Source organism: Dendrobates tinctorius, unplaced genomic scaffold (genome assembly GCF_039654945.1).
Source record: "Dendrobates tinctorius isolate UK_male_01 unplaced genomic scaffold, ASM3965494v1 ptg000075l, whole genome shotgun sequence".
Lineage (NCBI taxonomy): Eukaryota > Metazoa > Chordata > Amphibia > Anura > Dendrobatidae > Dendrobates > Dendrobates tinctorius.
The window spans coordinates 17494257-17511975 of record NW_027361743.1 but is presented as its reverse complement, the minus strand read 5'-3'; positions in this window follow the sequence as shown (position 1 = coordinate 17511975).

Below are 17719 nucleotides of genomic sequence, written 5' to 3'. Positions count from 1 at the left end.
CCCCCCAGATGTGAAATGTTGGTTTGGTGTCGGGCAGCCATAGGTCTCAGAGGGCAGGATTACCAGGCATTGATAGAGCCAGTATATTCGGATAGCAGGCCCACTGTCCTGACAGCCAGAGGGGTGGTTGATGTACGAAAGGGGAGAGTACCTGTACGCCTTTTGAATTGTGGGGAGGAGGAAGCCACAATACCTTGGTACGCCACAGTTGCTAAGCTGCTCACTGTTAATAACAACTCATTTCAGCCAGCAGAGCCTTTGGTCTCATCCGATCCAGTGGAGGACAATGGCCCTGTGAAGCAGCTAGAAGAGTGGTGCCAGCAACTGCAGGTGGGAACTGACTCTACACCTTCATACCAGAGAAATGGGGTTTACAGAGTGACACAAGAGTATGAGCGGGTATTCAGCAAACACCCACTAGATTTTGGGCAGGCAAAAGGGGTGCAACATCATATCACCACTGGAGACCATCCACCCATAAAGGAGAGGTACAGACCTATACCCCCAACCCAGTACCAATGTGCTAAGAGTATGTTGAAAGAGATGAAGGAAGCTGGGGTCATTAGGGACAGTTGTAGCCCATGGGCAGCTCCAATAGTGTTTGTAAAGAAAAAGGATGGTACTATGAGAATGTGTGTTGATTACAGGAAAATTAACAGTATCACACATAAAGATGCCTACCCATTGCCTAGAATTGAAGAGTTATTAGCTGCACTTAAAACTGCTAACTACTTTTCCACCTTGGATCTCACCAGTGGGTATTGGCAGGTTCCCGTGGCAGAGGCAGACAAGGAGAAAACCGCATTTACCACTCCAATGGGTCTCTGTGAGTTCAATTATATGCCATTTGGACTCTGCACTGCTCCAGGAATATTTCAGCGGCTGATTGAGTGTTGCCTGGGACACATGAACTTTGAAACAGTCCTGTTGTACTTGGATGATGTCATCGTTTTCTCCAAGACCTATGAAGAGCACCTGGAACACCTGGCTGAAGTGTTTGAAGCTTTGTCCAATTTTGGCCTGAAAGTGAAGCCTTCAAAATGCCACCTCCTGAAGCCTAAGGTACAGTACCTCGGTCATGTGGTCAGTGCAGAAGGTGTGGCACCAGATCCTGACAAGGTCACGGCCATCCGGGACTGGACGGAGCCCAGCAACCTCCATGAGGTACGCCAATTCCTTGGACTGGTAGGCTACTACCGGAGATTCATCAAAGGCTTTACTGAAATAGCCACCCCGATGCAAAACCTTCTGGTGGGGCAGTCCAAGAAAGGCAAGCAGAAGAATTCTATATTTGAATGGACTGAAGAGTTGGAGAGGTCTTTCACCAGATTGAAGATGGCTCTCACAGGTGACGAAGTTCTGGCCTACCCAGATTATGACAAACCCTTTGTGCTGTACACGGATGCCAGCAACGTGGGGTTAGGAGCAGTACTGTCGCAGGTACAGAATGGAAAAGAGAGTGATCTCCTACGCCAGCAGGAAGCTGCGTCCCACTGAGAGAAACCCTGATAATTACAGTTCTTTCAAGCTGGAGTTCCTTGCCATAGTCTGGGCTGTCACCGAAAGGTTCAAGCATTACCTAGCTTCGGCCAAATTTACAATCTTCACGGACAACAACCCGTTGACCCACTTGGACACTGCCAAGCTAGGAGCATTGGAGCAGCGATGGATGGCTCAGTTATCCAATTATGAGTTTACCATCAAGTACCGGGCAGGACACAAGAATGCCAATGCTGATGCGCTATCCAGGATGCCTAATCTGCCAGATGCAGGAGAAGACCCTGAGGCTCTGGAAGAGGTAGAATTGCCTCCCTTCCACCGGCCACTGGCGGCCCAACGTGCTCAAGGAGTGAGAAACAGGCGGCCTTGCTTGAAGGAAGTCACTCTGAATCCGTTGCCCCATCATGATTGGGCAGAAGCGCAAGATAATGACCCTGCAGTCCGCCTGGTGAAAGAGCTGCTGACACAAGGTGACTGACGGCCAGAGTTGAATGCTCCTGAAGAAACTCAACAGTTGTGGAAGGAAAGAGGTCGGCTGTTCATTTATGAAGGGAAGCTGTGTCGGAGGAGTATCAAGGCCCGCACACATGAGCTGGTCTGGCAGGTGGTGGTCCCAAACCGCATGCTGCGATTGTCAGCGTACTACGGCCGTAGTATGCCAGTGCAAGTCTGTTGGTGCGCTAAAAATACGCATTACACACGGACCACACATGTGACTTGTGAGAAATACGCACCCGGTGTCTTTTAGAAAAGCCGGCAATTCAGTAAACTCACACTGACAGGTTTAATAAAGAAATGAAAGAATAGATCCAGACACATAGAATACATATATATATATACATGTCATTGAGGCACACACATATATATATTTATATTTCACAGAGTTCTTCATAGCAGAATAGCGGATAATTCAATTGCAGGCTTCTGCAAAATCATTCCCCAACCCGACATGAAATGACACATGGTTTACATACAGTAAACCATTTCATTTCATGTTTTTTTTATATGTCCCTGACTAATAATTAGATGAGGGTTTATGTGCAAAATTTGGGAGGTGTAGGTGTTAATTTAAGGGGTTAATTCCTTGTAAAAAAATGTGTGGGCTCCAGCTGTAATTTGTCAACCAGAGAGGTAAAGCAGGTGAGTGAGGGCAGATTTTAATAGCCATGAGATCGACCATTGTTTTTGCCCCCCCCTGGCTACAAAAATCTGCCCCAGACACCCCAGTAATGGCGCATCTATAAGATGAGCCAATTCTGGCACTTATCCTCTCTATTCCCATTGCCCTGTAGTGGTGGCAATTGGGTTAATATAACAAAGGGTTAATGTCACCATTCGATTGTAAGGTGACAGTAAGCCGATTAATGATGGAGAGATCAGCTGGGGACTTCCACTGACGTCACTGAGGCTGCAGGGAGTCCCCAGCTGATCTGTGAATGAACTAATGACCGTGGGAAAAAAGTCAGAAACTTTCCCACAGTAATTAGTTCATCTACAGTCAGCCATTGAGGCTGCGCAGAGCTGAATCAATTCATTTTGTAGTAGATTACAGTGAGGCTGATCGCATTAGCACCGGTCCTCATTGTAAACTATTTAACCCCTTCTGATGGATTGCAGCGTGGGACATGACTGATCAGCGGAGAGGTAAGGATATTGGTGATTTTTTATGTTATTTTTGTTGTAGGTCATGGTTTTATTTTGGATTACCAGACTAATAAAAATTTGTCAAAAACTTGGTGTCTTTATTTCATTAAAAGACTTTTTAATTAATGTCTGTGTGTGGTTTTTAACCCTTTCTTAGTAATTGGTTTAATAATGGATTGGTGTCTTATTGACACCTCTCCATTATTAATTGGCTTAATGTCACCTTACAATCGAATGGTGACATTAACCCTTTGTTATATTAACCCATTCACCACCTCTACATGGCAATGGGAATAGAGAGGATAAGTGCCAGAATTTGCACATCTTATAGATGCGCCATTTCTGGGGTGTCTGGGGGCCGATTTTTGTAGCCAGGGGGGGGCAAAACAATGGTCCCTCTCATGGCTATTAAAATCTGCCCTCACTCACCTGCTTTACCTCACTGGGTGACAAATTACAGCGGGAGCCCACACATTTTTTTTTACAACGAATTAACCCCTTAAATTAACACCTACACCTCCTAAATTTTGCACACAAAACCTCATCTAATTATTAGTCAGGGACATACATGTATAAAAAAAAACATGAAATGAAATGGTTTACTGTATGTAAACCATGTATCATTTCATGTCGGGTTGGGGAATGATTTGACAGAAGGCGGCAACTTAATTAGCGGCTATTCTGTTATGAAGAACTCTGTGAAATACAAATATATATATATATATATATGTGTCTCAATGACATGTGTATATATATATCTATATATATAAACACCTTATCGTGTCTGTCTATAACCGAAATCGCGGGCCGCTGACTGGTTGCGGCTGCCAGGCCCCCGCCAGGCCGCAATCAATCAGCGACAGGCGCAGCTGTTTGTAACGGTAAGCTGCGCCTGCCGCTGATTGGTCGCGGCCGCTAGGCCGCGACCAATCAGCAGCAGGCGCAGGCCTTAATCTAAAAAGAAGAGAAATAAAATAAAAAAAAGTTATTCTCACCTTCTGACGGCCTCCTGTCTTCTTTCTACGCGCCCGACCTCGCGTTCCCAGTAATGCTTTGCGGCTTATACCGCTGATGACATCAGTCTCGCAAGAGTGAGAAAGAAGACCGACGTCACTCTCGCGAGAGCGAGAAAGAAGACCGACGTCATCAGCGGTCTAAGCCGCAAAGCATTACTGGGAATGCGAGGACGGGCGCATGGAAAGAAGACAGGAGGCCGTCGGAAGGTGAGAATAACTTTTTTTTATTTTTAACATTAATTTTGTACAGGGCCGCGGCAGTGATAGGTCGCGGCTACAGGGCCGCGTTGCTGATTGGTCGCGGACAGAGGGCCACGACGATGATTGGTCGCGGCTACACGGAAAGGGGGGTGAGGGGACCATGCATACCAGGAAAGGGGGGTGAGGGGACCATGCATACCAGGAAAGGGGGGTGAGGGAACCATGCATACCAGGATTGGGGGGTGAGGGGACCATGCATACCAGGATTGGGGGGTGAGGGGACCATGCATACCAGGAAAGGGGGGTGAGGATATCATGCATACCAGGATTGGGGGGTGAGGGGACCATACATACCAGGAAAGGGGACCATGCATACCAGGATTAGGGGTGAGGTGACCATGCATACCAGGATTGCATGATTGGGGGGTGAGGGGACCATGCATACCAGGATTGGGGGGTGAGGGGACCATGCATACCAGGATAGGGGATTGAAGGGACCATGCATACCAGGATTGGGGGGTGAGGGGACCATGAATACCAGGATAAGGGGTGAGGGGACCATGCATACCACAAAAGGGGGGTGAGTGGACCATGCATACCAAGAAAGGGGTGTGTGGGGACCATGCATACCAGGAAAGGGGGGTGAGGAGACCATGCATATCAGGATTGGGGGTGAGGGGACCATGCATACCAGGATTGAGGGGTGAGAGGACCATGCATACCAGGAAAGGGGGGTGAGGGGACCATGCATACCAGGAAAGGGGGGTGAGTGAACCATGCATACCAGGATTGGGGGGTGAGGGGACCATGCATACCAGGATTGGGGGGTGAGGGGACCATGCATACCAGGATAGGGGATTGAAGGGACCATGCATACCAGGATTGGGGGGTGAGGGGACCATGAATACCAGGATAAGGGGTGAGGGGACCATGCATACCACAAAAGGGGGGTGAGTGGACCATGCATACCAAGAAAGGGGTGTGTGGGGACCATGCATACCAGGAAAGGGGGGTGAGGAGACCATGCATATCAGGATTGGGGGTGAGGGGACCATGCATACCAGGATTGAGGGGTGAGAGGACCATGCATACCAGGAAAGGGGGGTGAGGGGACCATGCATACCAGGAAAGGGGGGTGAGTGAACCATGCATACCAGGATTGGGGGGTGAGGGGACCATGCCTACCAGAATTGGGGGGTGAGGGGACCATGCATTCCAGGATTGGGGGGTGAGGGGACCATGCATACCAGGAAAGGGGGGTGAGGGGACCATGCATACCAGGATTGGGGGGTGAGGGGACCATGCATACCAGGAAAGGGGGGTGAGGGGACCATGCATACCAGGATAGGGGGTTGAGGGGAGCATGCATACCAGGATTTGGGGGTGAGGGGACCATGCATACCAGGATTGGGGGGTGAGGGCACCATGCATACCAAGAAAGGGGGGTGAGGGGACCATGCATACCAGGATTGGGGGGTGAGGGGCCATGCATATCCCGAAAGGGGAGTAAGAAGACCATGCATACCAGGAAAGAGAGGTGAGAGGACCATGCATGCCAGGATTGGGGGGTGAGAGGACCATGCATTCCAGGATTGGGGGGTGAGGGGACCATGCATACCCCGAAAGGGGAGTAAGAAGACCATGCATACCAGGAAAGAGAGGTGAGAGGACCACGCATACCAGGATTGGGGGTGAGAGGACCATGCAGTCCAGGATTAGGGGGTCAGGGGACCATGTGTTATGATGAGTCACCGAAGGAGGAAAAAACAAAATACCATCTAAGTCCAGAAAAACCAGAGAGGTTGGCAGCTATCGGATTGCAGACCCCTGAACCTATCCACAACAACTAGCAGTAGCCGTGGGGGGTTCCTACGGTGCCCTAGACAACTCGATCACAGCCGGAGAACTATATAGCCTAAAGACAGAAAGGGGAAAAACTAAACTGCCCCAGAGCAGACCCCAAAGCAGTAGGCAGCCCCCAACATATAATGACGGTGAAGCAAGATGAAAACACTAACACAGATAGAAAGATAGGTTGAGCAAATGATGGGGCCCAAGCTAACTACATAGGACAGGATAGGAAAGCTGCTGTCTGCCATCCGCAAAAACCCTATCAAAATGAGCCAACCGACTGATAGGAAAAACAGGCCCTGAAGTTGCTAGGCTTCAAAAGACTATATCAGCACTCAGGTATATTCTGAAGACAGAGCAAAATATCAACAGATCAGAGACAAAAATGGAGTTCAGCTCACCCCCGGCCGGGGATGGCAGAACTCCCAAAAAACAAGGCAGAACAAAAACAAAACTGAAGAGTACTAAGAAGAGCAGAAAACTTAGCTTTGAGATGTAGGAATCAGACTGGTCTCCAAGAATCCAGCAGGAAACTCACCAGCCAGGAAGAAGGGCGTCGGCAGCCTTATATCCAGTCCTCAATTCCAGCCACCCAGTCATCATCTAGCTGCCCATGTGTTTGGTAATCAGCCTCACTACCTTCCTTCACCAGAGGAGGGAGTTCATCAGACCTCAATGGTGAAGGGAAAAATGAACTCACAACAGTACCTCCCCCTTGAAGAGGGGTCACCGAACCCTCATCCATGCCACCAGGGCGATCCAGGTGAGCCCGATGAAAGGCACGCACCAATCTTTCGGCATGAATATCAGAGGCAGAGACCCAGGAATTATCCTCCTGACCATAACCCTTCCACTTAACCAAATACTGGAGTCTCCGTCTAGCCAGACGGGAATCCAGTATCTTCTCTACCTCATATTCCATGTTACCTTCAACCAATATAGGGTCAGGAGGTGCCACCACAGGAACTACTGGTTCAACAAACCTCTTCAACAAGGACTTATGAAACACATTATGAATTTTAAATGTGACAGGAAGAGCCAACCGAAAAGAGACCGGATTAATAATCTCCAAAATCTTGTAAGGTCCAATAAATCTAGGCTTAAACTGAGGATAAGCCACCTTCATAGAGATATTTTTTGATGACAACCAAACCATATCACCCACCTTAAACTGGGGACCAATGGTCCTACGCCGGTTGGAAAACCGCTGGGCCTTTTCCTGGGAGAGAGACAACTTATCCACTACTTGGTCCCAGATCTGGTGCATTCTCTCCACCACAGTGTCAACACCTGGGCAGGCAGAAGGCTCCACCTGCCCTGAAGAAAAGCGAGGGTGAAAACCAAAGTTACAAAAAAAAGGTGACATCAAAGTGGCAGAACTAGCTCTATTATTTAAAGCAAATTCAGCCAAGGGCAAAAATGAAACCCAATCATCCTGATCGGCAGAAATAAAACATCTCAAATACGACTCCAAAGTCTGGTTTGTTCTCTCCGTCTGCCCATTGGTCTGAGGGTGAAACGCAGAGGAGAAGGACAACTGAATTCCCAGCTTGGAACAGAAAGTCCTCCAAAATCTAGACACAAACTGAACTCCTCTGTCAGATACAATGTTCTCAGGAATCCGGACCAACTCAGAGGAAGATGGCAACTTAGGGAGTGGTACAAGATGGACCATCTTAGAGAATCTATCACAAATCACCCAAATAACAGTCATTCTCTGAGAGACAGGCATATCAGAGATAAAATCCATTGAAATATGGGTCCATGGCCTCTTGGGCACCGGCAAAGGAATCAACAAGCCACTAGAGCGAGAACAAGGTTTAGACCGGGAGCAAGTCCCACAGGACTGCACAAAATTCCTGACATCATGAGACAAGGCGGGCCACCAAAAAGATCGACTCACCAGATCTCTAGTACCAAAAATACCTGGATGACCAGCCAATGCAGAGCAATGAACTTCAGACATCACTCTCTTCCTCCACTGGTCAGGAACATACAACTTTCTACTGGTACAACGCTCAGGTTTGTCCTCCTGAAACTCCTCCAGAGCACGTCTCAAATCGGGCGAGATGGCAGAAAGAACTACCTCCTCACCTAAGATGGTAGCAGGCTTAGTCACAACAGGAGAATCAGCAAGGAAACTCCTAGAGAGGGCGTCTGCCTTGACATTCTTAGTGCCCGGAAGAAAAGAGACCACAAAATCAAAACTTGTGAAAAACAAGGCCCGCCTAGCCTGTCTAGGATTCAAGCGCTTGGCCGACTCCAGGTAAATCAAATTCTTGTGGTCAGTAAGGACCACGACTTGGTGTTTGGCTCCCTCCAACCAATGTCTCCACTCCTCAAATGCCCATTTCATGGCCAACAGTTCCCGATTCCCCACATCATAGTTACGTTCGGATGGGGAGAACTTTCGGGAAAAGAAAGCACAAGGATTAATTTTAGATGTCACAGGATCTTTTTGGGACAACACCGCTCCTGCACCAATCTCAGAAGCGTCCACCTCCACCTGAAACGGGAGTGAGACATCAGGTTGCCGCAAAACCGGAGCAGAAGTGAATCTTCGCTTCAGCTCCTGAAAGGAAGAAACAGCCTCCGGAGACCAATTCAGCACAACAGCACCCTTCCTAGTCAAATCTGTCAATGGCTTGGCAATACCAGAAAAATTAGCTATAAATTTCCGATAAAAATTAGCAAAACCCAAAAACTTCTGGAGGGCCTTCAAAGAAGTGGGCTGAACCCAATCATAAATGGCCTGTACCTTGGCCGGGTCCATTTCAATAGTTGACGGAGACAAAATAAATCCCAAAAATGAAATCCTCTGTACCCCAAAAAGGCATTTCGATCCCTTGACATACATGGAATTCTCCCTCAAAATCCGGAACACAGTCCGAACATGTTCCACATGAAAGTCCCAATTCTTGCAGAAGATCAAAATATCATCCAGATAGATAATCAAAAAATTATCCACAAAGTCTCGGAATATATCGTTCATGAAGCACTGGAAGACAGAAGGGGTATTAGTGAGCCCAAAAGGCATCACCAGGTACTCAAAATGTCCCTCCGGAGTATTAAACGCCGTCTTCCATTCATCCCCATGCTTAATGCGAATAAGATTATACGCCCCCTGAGGTCAAGCTTGGTAAACCCGCAAGCACTTTTAACTCTGGAGAATAGATCAGAAATCAGGGGTAATGGATACTGATATTTAACAGTAATTTTGTTGAGGGCACGATAGTCAATACAAGGCCTTAATGAACCATCCTTTTTAGCCACGAAAAAAACCCAGCACCTAAGGGTGAAGAGGATGGTCTAATATGACCCTTCTCCAATGCCTCCTTAATATAGGATCGCATAGCCTCGTGCTCGGGTACAGATAAATTGAATTTACACCCCGGGTTCAGCTCAATTGCACAGTCATAACTCCTATGAGGAGGCAAAGACGCAGACTCATTCTCACTAAATACATCATAAAAGTCAGCCAAATAGTCAGGAACATCATGCGACTGGGGAGAGGTGGAGAAAACAGGAGCATCACTAAGGGCACACCGACAACCCCAACTCACCACAGACAAAGATTTCCAATCCAGAACTGGATTATGGATTTGCAACCAGGGAAACCCCAGAACAATGGTATCATGCAAATTATGCAACACCAAAAATCTGCAATTTTCTCGATGGTCTGGGGTGACCCGCATTACTACCTGGGTCCAAAACTGAGGTTTATTCTTCGCCAAAGGAGTAGCATCAATACCCCTCAAAGGGATAGGCGTCCGCAGAGGTGTCATAGGAAATCCACAACGTTTAGCAAAATCCAAGTCCATCAGGTTCAGAGCTGCTCCTGAATCCACAAAAGCCTTGGCAGAAAATGTGGACAGGGAGCAGATCAGAGTAATTGCCAGAAGAAACTTAGGATGAACACCACCCACAGAAAACGTGTGTGCACAACGTTTCTCTCGTTTAGAGCAGACAGAAATAATATGCGAGGCATCTCCACAAAAAAAAACAGCTTATTACGCCTTCTGAACTCCTGACGTTGCGCCCTAGACAAAACTCTATCACATTGCATAGGTTCAGACATTTGTTCAACAGGTGGTAACATCTCTCATGTAGTTTTGCGTTCACGTAAACGCCGATCCACCTGAATGGCTAATGACATAGAATTGTCAAGACCAGAGGGAACAGGAAATACCACCATAGTATCTTTTACAGTTTCTGACAAACCCTTCCGAAAGAGGGCTGCCAAAGCACCATCATTCCAGGTAGTAAGGACCGCCCACTTTCGGAATTTTTGACAGTACAACTCTGCCGAATCCCGACCCTGGCTTAATGCCAACAGGGTCTTTTCAGCCTGATCAATAGCATTAGGTTCATCATACAACAACCCCAAGGCTTGAAAAAAAGCGTTCACATTATTCAGAATAGGATCATCAGGTTTCAAAGAAAACACCCAATCCTGGGGATCGCCGTGCAGCAAAGAGATGACAATTTTAACCTGCTGCGCAGAGTTCCCCGACGAGTTAGGCTTCAAGGCAAAAAATAATTTACAATTATTCTTGAAATTCAAGAATTTAGACCCATCCCCCAAAAATACATCAGGAGTAGGAATCTTTGGTTCAGCAGCATGTGAATGAGCAAGATAGGCGGAAATTCCCCGCACTTCAGCAGCGAGCTGCTCCACACGATCAGACAATTGCTTCATGTCCATTGAGAGAAAAATTCCCCCTACGGCCTCAGAAATATAGAGGAAAAAATATGCACACACAAAAAAAAAAATTTTGACACTTTTTTTTTTTTTTTTTTACAATTCTCTCCTGCTATTGAGTACCCTAGGATCTGCGGTATGGCTGGTGATTCTGTTATGATAAGTCACCGAAGGAGGAAAAAACAAAATACCAGCTAAGTCCAGAAAAACCAGAGAGGTTGGCAGCTATCGGATTGCAGACCCCTGAACCTATCCACAACAACTAGCAGTAGCCGTGGGGGGTTCCTACGGTGCCCTAGACCCCTCGATCACAGCCGGAGAACTATATAGCCTAAAGACAGAAAGGGGAAAAACTAAACTGCCCCAGAGCAGACCCCAAAGCAATAGGCAGCCCCCAACATATAATGACGGTGAAGCAAGATGAAAACACTAACACAGATAGAAAGATAGGTTGAGCAAATGATGGGGCCCAAGCTAACTACATAGGACAGGATAAGAAAGCTGCTGTCTGCCATCCGCAAAAACCCTATCAAAATGAGCCAACCGACTGATAGGAAAAACAGGCCCTGAAGTTGCTAGGCTTCAAAAGACTATATCAGCACTCAGGTATATTCTGAAGACAGAGCAAAATATCAACAGATCAGAGACAAAAATGGAGTTCAGCTCACCCCCGGCCGGGGATGGCAGAACTCCCAAAAAACAAGGCAGAACAAAAACAAAACTGAAGAGTACTAAGAAGAGCAGAAAACTTAGCTTTGAGATGCAGGAATCAGACTGGTCTCCAAGGATCCAGCAGGAAACTCACCAGCCAGGAAGAAGGGCGTCGGCAGCCTTATATCCAGTCCTCAATTCCAGCCACCCAGTCATCATCTAGCTGCCCATGTGTTTGGCAATCAGCCTCACTACCTTCCTTCACCAGAGGAGGGAGTTCATCAGACCTCAATGGTGAAGGGAAAAATGAACTCACAACAACCATGCATACCAGGATAGGGGGTTGAGGGGTTGCATGCATATCAGGATTGGGGGTGAGAGAACCATACATATCAGGATTGGGGGTGCATTATTGCATTTTTATTAAATCTTCAAAAATAAACTGCATATATATTCTAGAATACCCGATGCGTTAGAATCGGGCCACCATCTAGTATATATATATATATGTATTCTATGTGTCTAGATCTATTTTTTCGTTTGGATTTGAAAACCTGTCATTGGGCTCCATTATATGTCAGTTTTGCAAGCCTGAGAGAAAAAAACGGTATACGATGCCCTACGGATTACATACGGATGCTTACATGAGAAAAATACGCGGCCACACCCTGAGAACGGATGACATACGGAGCACTATTTAGTGACCATTTATGCGTATTACGGCCGTACAATACGGTCCGTATTTTTCTACGTTGTGTGTGACTCCAGCCTAACTCAGAGTTTTCCCAGCTACAAAGAATGGAGATGTCTGTAATTTTTATTGCAGGTACACTTCAACTGTGAGAGACAGAATCTTTAAAAAATCCAAATAATAATGTGGCGCCCCTGAGGGTTCAGTCGCCACAGAGGTACTGCACCTCCTCCTGAGGTGTGGTACCACACCATCCAGGTAAGGTGGAGACACCTGACCACGCTCCAACACCTGCACTCCACACCACAAAGTAGTGTAGCAAAGCACCTTCGGCGGCTCCCTGCTTGGAGTGTAGCATAGCACCCCTTGGTGGCTCCCTGCTTGGAACACGAAACGTGCTTGGAGGTGGGTGGGGTTTAGTTCACATAAAAGAGCTGGAAGAGTTGAGTCAGTCAGTCAGTCTTTCATTCAGTCAGTGAGTGAGGATGTAGAAGGACAGGGAGTGAGAAAGAGAAGATCCCCGGGAGAGGGATGGAAGAAGGAAGTGCTGCAGCAGGCCACAGTGATCTGGGTCTGCTGGCACAGGAAAGAGACAGAGAAAGGAAGCTTGATTCTCCAATGGAAAGAAGGATTATTACAGAACGTAAGGAGAATAGGAGGACTAAGGATCAGCGTGGGAAGAGAGAACCCTTCCCATTTTCTAAGCGCAAGGCTGGGGTCCGGTCCCCGAGGTTGTATGGATACTAATGGTCCTGCTGCAGACACCGGTGGAATAGAAGTAGTGACCACTAGAGTTGAGCGAAACGGGTCGAACAATTTCAAAAGTCGCCGACTTTTGGCAAAGTAGGGTTTCATGAAACGAAACCCGACCCTAGAATGAGGTCGGCCACGAGGTCGGCGACTTACGCGCCAAAGTCGCGCTTCAAAAGTTTGTTTTGCGCTCTTTTTCAGCCAATCAGGATCCACGGACACTGTGGGCAACGTGATGACATAGGCAGGGGTCACCACCATCTTTCAGAAGGGCATGCAAGTGATTGGCTTGCTTTGGTGGGCGTCACAGGGGGTATAAAAGGGCGTGCACGCCGACCGCCATCTTACTTCTGCCGATCTCAGTATAGGGAGAGGTTGATGCTGATTCTGTAGGGAGAGCGTTAGGCAGGGAAGAAGACAAAAAAACTGCTTCTGCTGCTAGCGATTTGGCCTGCACAACACACCAGTCACTGTGTGTGCAGTGCAAGGGGAGGCTATATAGTGGTGTATCAGTGGTGTTGGTTGTTGGGCTGCCTTCTAAGGCTTCCTGACATTCCTGCATTGCTGTTTACCCACTCCTCCGCAAACTGCTTTTTTAAAAGCAATCCAATCTCCCTTATCCTCTAGTCACTTTTGTCACAGCTGTGCCATCGAGCCTGTGACATAGCGCTCAGATATCAGTGGGCCTCACACTATCCAAAAGTGTCCAGTGTCCAAAAGTGTGTGCAGAGATTCAAAATCTCCCTTATCCTCTAGTCACTTTGGTCACAGCTGTGCCATCGAGCCTGTGACATAGCACTCAGATATCAGTGGGCCTCACACAATCCAAAAGTGTCCAGTGTCCAAAAGTGTGTGCAGAGATTCAAAATCTCCCTTATCCTCTAGTCACTTTGGTCACAGCTGTGCCATCGAGCCTGTCACATAGCGCTCAGATATTCATTGGGCCTCACACAATCCAAAAGTGTCCAGTGTCCAAAAGTGTGTGCAGAGATTCAAAATCTCCCTTATCCTCTAGTCACTTTGGTCACAGCTGTGCCATCGAGCCTGTCACATAGCGCTCAGATATCAGTGGGCCTCACACAATCCAAAAGTGTCCAGTGTCCAAAAGTGTGTGCAGAGATTCAAAATCTCCCTTATCCTCTAGTCACTTTGGTCACAGCTGTGCCATCGAGCCTGTCACATAGCGCTCAGATATTCATTGGGCCTCACACAATCCAAAAGTGTCCAGTGTCCAAAAGTGTGTGCAGAGATTCAAAATCTCCCTTATCCTCTAGTCACTTTGGTCACAGCTGTGCCATCGAGCCTGTCACATAGCGCTCAGATATTCATTGGGCCTCAGACAATCCAAAAGTGTCCAGTGTCCAAAAGTGTGTGCAGAGATTCAAAATCTCCCTTATCCTCTAGTCACTTTGGTCACAGCAGTGCCGTCGAGACTGTCACATAGCGCTCAGATATTCATTGGGCCTCACACAATCCAAAAGTGTCCAGTGTCCAAAAGTGTGTGCAGAGATTCAAAATCTCCCTTATCCTCTAGTCACTTTGGTCACAGCTGTGCCATCGAGCCTGTCACATAGCGCTCAGATATTCATTGGGCCTCCACAATCCAAAAGTGTCCAGTGTCCAAAAGTGTGTGCAGAGATTCAAAATCTCCCTTATCCTCTAGTCACTTTGGTCACAGCTGTGCCATCGAGCCTGTGATATAGCGCTCAGATATCAGTGGGCCTCACACAATCCAAAAGTGTCCAGTGTCCAAAAGTGTGTGCAGAGATTCAAAATCTCCCTTATCCTCTAGTCACTTTGGTCACAGCTGTGCCATCGAGCCTGTGACATAGCGCTCAGATATCAGTGGGCCTCACACAATCCAAAAGTGTCCAGTGTCCAAAAGTGTGTGCAGAGATTCAAAATCTCCCTTATCCTCTAGTAACTTTGGTCACAGCTGTGCCATCGAGCCTGTCACATAGCGCTCAGATATCAGTGGGCCTCACACAATCCAAAAGTGTCCAGTGTCCCAAAGTGTGTGCAGAGATTCAAAATCTCCCTTATCCTCTAGTCACTTTGGTCACAGCTGTGCCATCGAGCCTGTCACATAGCGCTCAGATATTCATTGGGCCTCACACAATCCAAAAGTGTCCAGTGTCCAAAAGTGTGTGCAGAGATTCAAAATCTCCCTTATCCTCTAGTCACTTTGGTCACAGCTGTGCCATCGAGCCTGTCACATAGCGCTCAGATATTCATTGGGCCTCACACAATCCAAAAGTGTCCAGTGTCCAAAAGTGTGTGCAGAGATTCAAAATCTCCCTTATCCTCTAGTCACTTTGGTCACAGCTGTGCCATCGAGCCTGTGACATAGCGCTCAGATATTCATTGGGCCTCACACAATCCAAAAGTGTCCAGTGTCCAAAAGTGTGTGCAGAGATTCAAAATCTCCCTTATCCTCTAGTCACTTTGGTCACAGCTGTGCCATCGAGCCTGTCACATAGCGCTCAGATATTCATTGGGCCTCACACAATCCAAAAGTGTCCAGTGTCCAAAAGTGTGTGCAGAGATTCAAAATCTCCCTTATCCTCTAGTAACTTTGGTCACAGCTGTGCCATCGAGCCTGTCACATAGCGCTCAGATATCAGTGGGCCTCACACAATCCAAAAGTGTCCAGTGTCCCAAAGTGTGTGCAGAGATTCAAAATCTCCCTTATCCTCTAGTCACTTTGGTCACAGCTGTGCCATCGAGCCTGTCACATAGCGCTCAGATATTCATTGGGCCTCACACAATCCAAAAGTGTCCAGTGTCCAAAAGTGTGTGCAGAGATTCAAAATCTCCCTTATCCTCTAGTCACTTTGGTCACAGCTGTGCCATCGAGCCTGTCACATAGCGCTCAGATATCAGTGGGCCTCACACAATCCAAAAGTGTCCAGTGTCCAAAAGTGTGTGCAGAGATTCAAAATCTCCCTTATCCTCTAGTCACTTTGGTCACAGCTGTGCCATCGAGCCTGTCACATAGCGCTCAGATATTCATTGGGCCTCACACAATCCAAAAGTGTCCAGTGTCCAAAAGTGTGTGCAGAGATTCAAAATCTCCCTTATCCTCTAGTCACTTTGGTCACAGCTGTGCCATCGAGCCTGTCACATAGCGCTCAGATATTCATTGGGCCTCAGACAATCCAAAAGTGTCCAGTGTCCAAAAGTGTGTGCAGAGATTCAAAATCTCCCTTATCCTCTAGTCACTTTGGTCACAGCAGTGCCGTCGAGACTGTCACATAGCGCTCAGATATTCATTGGGCCTCACACAATCCAAAAGTGTCCAGTGTCCAAAAGTGTGTGCAGAGATTCAAAATCTCCCTTATCCTCTAGTCACTTTGGTCACAGCTGTGCCATCGAGCCTGTCACATAGCGCTCAGATATTCATTGGGCCTCCACAATCCAAAAGTGTCCAGTGTCCAAAAGTGTGTGCAGAGATTCAAAATCTCCCTTATCCTCTAGTCACTTTGGTCACAGCTGTGCCATCGAGCCTGTGATATAGCGCTCAGATATCAGTGGGCCTCACACAATCCAAAAGTGTCCAGTGTCCAAAAGTGTGTGCAGAGATTCAAAATCTCCCTTATCCTCTAGTCACTTTGGTCACAGCTGTGCCATCGAGCCTGTGACATAGCGCTCAGATATCAGTGGGCCTCACACAATCCAAAAGTGTCCAGTGTCCAAAAGTGTGTGCAGAGATTCAAAATCTCCCTTATCCTCTAGTAACTTTGGTCACAGCTGTGCCATCGAGCCTGTCACATAGCGCTCAGATATCAGTGGGCCTCACACAATCCAAAAGTGTCCAGTGTCCCAAAGTGTGTGCAGAGATTCAAAATCTCCCTTATCCTCTAGTCACTTTGGTCACAGCTGTGCCATCGAGCCTGTCACATAGCGCTCAGATATTCATTGGGCCTCACACAATCCAAAAGTGTCCAGTGTCCAAAAGTGTGTGCAGAGATTCAAAATCTCCCTTATCCTCTAGTCACTTTGGTCACAGCTGTGCCATCGAGCCTGTCACATAGCGCTCAGATATTCATTGGGCCTCACACAATCCAAAAGTGTCCAGTGTCCAAAAGTGTGTGCAGAGATTCAAAATCTCCCTTATCCTCTAGTCACTTTGGTCACAGCTGTGCCATCGAGCCTGTGACATAGCGCTCAGATATTCATTGGGCCTCACACAATCCAAAAGTGTCCAGTGTCCAAAAGTGTGTGCAGAGATTCAAAATCTCCCTTATCCTCTAGTCACTTTGGTCACAGCTGTGCCATCGAGCCTGTCACATAGCGCTCAGATATTCATTGGGCCTCACACAATCCAAAAGTGTCCAGTGTCCAAAAGTGTGTGCAGAGATTCAAAATCTCCCTTATCCTCTAGTAACTTTGGTCACAGCTGTGCCATCGAGCCTGTCACATAGCGCTCAGATATCAGTGGGCCTCACACAATCCAAAAGTGTCCAGTGTCCCAAAGTGTGTGCAGAGATTCAAAATCTCCCTTATCCTCTAGTCACTTTGGTCACAGCTGTGCCATCGAGCCTGTCACATAGCGCTCAGATATTCATTGGGCCTCACACAATCCAAAAGTGTCCAGTGTCCAAAAGTGTGTGCAGAGATTCAAAATCTCCCTTATCCTCTAGTCACTTTGGTCACAGCTGTGCCATCGAGCCTGTCACATAGCGCTCAGATATTCATTGGGCCTCACACAAT